At 44.5% G+C, this 4,354-nt stretch overlaps 1 non-coding gene across 1 annotated transcript; it reads right to left on the minus strand.

Annotated features, from left to right (window-relative positions):
• Nucleotides 1-1,039: 1,039 nt before the first annotated feature.
• Nucleotides 1,040-1,146, minus strand: LOC124741125. Its single transcript, XR_007009919.1, has one exon. It is a non-coding gene; the product is annotated as a U6 spliceosomal RNA (small nuclear RNA).
• Nucleotides 1,147-4,354: the final 3,208 nt, after the last annotated feature.

Below are 4,354 nucleotides of genomic sequence, written 5' to 3' on the forward strand. Positions count from 1 at the left end.
GGATTGTCTGGAGATGGGGAGTCCAGGAGAGGCGACGATCGAGGGTGACGCCAAGGTACTTAAGGGTGGGAGTGAGGGCGATGGGACGGCCATAGACGGTGAGATAGAAATCAAGGAGGCGGAAGGAAGGGGTGGTTTTGCCTACAATGATCGCCTGGGTTTTGGAAGGATTGACCTTGAGCAACCACTGGTTGCACCAAGCGGTGAACCGGTCAAGATGGGATTGGAGAAGGCGTTGGGAGCGCTGTAGGGTGGGGGCAAGGGCAAGGAAGGCGGTGTCATCGGCAAACTGGAGAAGGTGGACGGGGGGTGACGGCGGCGGCATGTCCGCCGTGTACAACAGGTACAGAAGGGGGGGAGAGGACGGAGCCTTGGGGCACACCGGCGGAGGGGAAAAAGGTGTAGGAATCGGTGTTATGGATGGTGACATAGGAAGGACGGCGGGAGAGAAAGGAGCCGATCAGACGGACGTAGTTAATGGGAAGGGCGAAGGTTTGGAGCTTGAAGAGGAGACCGGAATGCCATACGCGGTCATATGCATGTTCGAGGTCCAGGGAGAGGAATTAAGCTGTTCGGAAAGGAGATGAGTGAGGTGAAGGAGAAGGTCGTCGGAAGAGAAGGACGGCCGAAAGCCACACTGGGTGACGGGAAGGAGGCGGTGCTGGCGGAGATGCTGGTGGATGCGACGGGTGAGGATAGATTCCAGGACCTTGCTGAAGACCGAGGTAAGGCTGATGGGACGGTAGGAGGAGACGGCGGACGGCGGTTTGCCAGGTTTAAGGAACATGAGGATACGGGAGGTTTTCCACAGGTCGGGGTAGTAACCGGTGGACAGGACTACATTGTAGAGCCTGGCCAGGGTGGAGAGGAAAGAGACAGGAGCTTCACGAAGGTGACGGTAGGTGACACGATCGTGACCAGGAGCGGTGTTGCGTTTGGTGCGGAGTGTAACAAGGAGATCCTGTGTAGTGATAGGGGCATTGAGTTCCGTGTGTGTAATGTTGTCCAAGTACTGGAAACCAGGAGCGAGGGGAGGGACAAAAATGTGGAACGCTTCACGATTTTGCGTGTCATCCTTGCGCAGGGGCCATGCTAATCTTCTCTGTATCGTTCCAATTTTAGTATATGTACCGCCGAAGCGAGTACCCGCTCCAGTGCTCGTTTCGTCCCTTTATACTGTTTTACCGCGCGACTGCGCATGCGGCCACAGATGCAAATGCGCCAGAGACGTTGGTCGGCGGCAGAGGCGTGCGTAGTGCGCGAGTTGTATCTACGATTCCGCAATTGATCTGTGTTGGCATATCGATATATCATCATGAGCTGCACTGTGACGTCTTTGCGAATTTATTACAGCAAGTGCCGGATTCCATGATTTATCAAGATTGAAACCACAATCTCTATTAATTAAATTCGTCGTCAAGTGGATATCAATTGCCTCCTTCACTATCGGTCCCAAATGGATGATGTAGTTGCCAGAATTTCGACGTTGTCATACAACATACTGTGACCATTAACAATACAGTGCTCTCCCACTGCTGACTTGTTAGGTTGTAAAAGTCGTGTGTACCTCCGGTGTTCTGTACATCTTCCTTGGACAGTACGAGTTGTTTGTTCGATGTAAGAAAGGCCACATTCACATGGAATTTTGTAAACTCCAGATTTTCGGAGCAGCAAATCATGTGGAGGACGAAAAATCACTTTTACTTTGTGTCTGCCTAGAACGCGTCCTATTTTTGATGAAAGGCTACCCACATATAGCAGGAAGGCCATCGATTTAAAGGTTTATTCATCTTCTCATGCTTTCTTTGTGGCCTCTTTCGGTTTCATTTTCAATGCCCTCTGTATTTATTGTGGAGAGTACCCATTGTCTTCAAACACTCTTTGTAAGTGGGAAAGTTCATCTTACAGACTGCTTTCGTCAGAAATAATATGCGCTCTGTGAGTCAAAGTTCGGAGAACACTCATTGTCCGGGCAGGATGGTGGCAGCTATTTGCACGTAAATACAGATTGCTGTGTGTCGGCTTCCTATACACTTCATATCCCAAAGTTCCATCCTCTCTGCGCCGAACCAAAACATCCAAGAATGGAAGGCATCCCTCCTTTTCAACTTCCATTGTGAACTTTATTTGATCGTGGAGGGAGTTCAGAAGTCTTAAGAAGTCTTGCAAGTTGTCTTCGCCATGGGGCCAAACTACAAAGGTGTCATCAACATACCTCCAGAATACCGTGGGTTTCAAGTCAGCAGATTCAAGCGCCTTCTCCTCGAAGTCCTCCATAAATAAATTGGCCACCAGAGGGGATAAGGGACTACCCACGGCGACACCGTCCGTCTGTTCAAAAAATTCGTTGTTAAATAAGAAATATGTGGAGGTGAGAACATGTTGATGTGGTTTGTGTCACTTGCTACTCTAGGTGTTGTACCGTAATATTGCTCGTTTGGTGGAAAAGAAAGCGGCACATTGTAATTTTGATTGGAAATGGGTGATTCCACAATAGGTGTTCTGTCTGTGTCATTAGCCATGGTTTTAGCTGATTTGTCGTTCCCTGACGATGCGTTTGCACCAATCGCCAAACACGGCACAACATTGTCTCGTAATTTTGTCACTTCGTCTTCTATGTGTTTTGTCTCGTCTTTAACATGTCTCTTTGTTTTTGAAAGTATGTCCTGTGTAATTGTTTCAAGTTTTTTGTCCAAATAGTCGTCACACAATTTACATTCATGTACAATTCTTTCGGCCATGTGGGTGTCGTTGTTTAGTGACGCGAGGTCCGCTCGGTCTTCTAATTTCTCTATCTTTTCTTTGAGGTGGGTTTGTTCAAGAACTACCATTGTGAGTTGTTGGGTAATATTTCCCACTTCTTCAGTCAGCTTTTCTTGGGTGGAGCTAGCTGAAGTGTGGGCCTGAGATAACTCTTCCACACGGGTGTTCACTTCCTGCTGCACGTTAACTATTTGAGTTAACTGATTCGCACATCGGGTGATATTGTTTTTTGTTTCATGTGTGAATATAACCAAAGTTTCTTCCTGTTTAGTGACTCGGTCAGACAATGTCTCAAATCGCTGGCTGAGCTGTTGAGTGGTGGTATTTAATTCTGTCATCTGTTTTGTCGTTCGTTCAAAATTTTCGATCACAATATGGTTTAATATGGCAATTTTCTGACTATCGTCTCGTTTCATGTCTGCAAATAACTCTAATGGTCCAGTTTGTCAGTCTCCTGTGCCCGATTTGTGTTACATTGCTGAATTTGCGCCACATTCGGTTCTGACATTGATGTTAAGTGACGCTGCTGGTCTAGTCTCGCGTCCATTCCACATTTCGTCATTTAAAGTCGCTATCTGTGTATTATCACAAATGTTGCGAGTTCGAGGCAAAATCATTGCATTGATCTGTGAACTCGTCCATGGAGGGAAACGCGGACTTTCTTGTTGGTTGAACGATGAATCTAGTTCACTTAACTCATCTGCCGAAACTATCTCTACCTTACCGCGTTCCATTGTAATAGGATGTATAATCGTAAGTCAAAAAGGGAATAATATAAGTCTGATTAATAAAGATTTAACTCAAATTTAGGTTGAAATATTTTCTCGTCAATGTAAATGATTGCTCTATTGCAACAATGGTTTGAGAAAGATGCAGCAGGGCGGGCAAAATTCTTCATAACAAATGACTGTTTGGCGGTCAAATTCACGATCTTCATATGCTACAACAATACTATAAGTACTACAAACTACAATAGAGATAGATAATTTTGGAAAAATCTAGAAGAAAACTACAGGATGTGTGGAAAGGGAAAAATGGATTCTGCAGTTGGCTATTGAATGTTTGAATGAAACATAATTGTGTGACTCACCATTAAATTTTCTGTCCTGCAGCGTCACAATATTGTTGTATAACCATTTGCTTAGGTACAATAAAGTTGGTCCTTTAGTTAGCATTTAAACTTCAGGATTTTTGGTTATTCTCTGCTGGGAAAAAATATAAATTAAAGTTTCAAATTTGCTCAAAAACGACACATCCGAAGATCGCGTCCTGTCGCGGGAGCCAGTTGTGATGGTAAAAAAAAAAAAAAAAAAAAAAAAAAAAAAAAAAAAAAAAAAAAAAAAAAAAAAAAGTGAGAAGAAAAGATAAGATTGAAAATGTGGGAAGAAATGTTGAATAAAAAGAGGGTTTTAAAATCGTTAATGACCGTGAAAAAGGGAAAGAATGAAATGCAAATCGGACTTCGTATTTCAGAAAAGTTATCGGACTTCGTGATTCGGATAACCTATTGTTGGGGTGGTCCTTGTGGCGTTTCTGAGCAAAAGTCAATTTCCACTACAAAAATTGTTTGAAAGGGAACAGAGAATAAGAA

Source organism: Schistocerca piceifrons, unplaced genomic scaffold (assembly GCF_021461385.2).
Source record: "Schistocerca piceifrons isolate TAMUIC-IGC-003096 unplaced genomic scaffold, iqSchPice1.1 HiC_scaffold_1870, whole genome shotgun sequence".
Lineage (NCBI taxonomy): Eukaryota > Metazoa > Arthropoda > Insecta > Orthoptera > Acrididae > Schistocerca > Schistocerca piceifrons.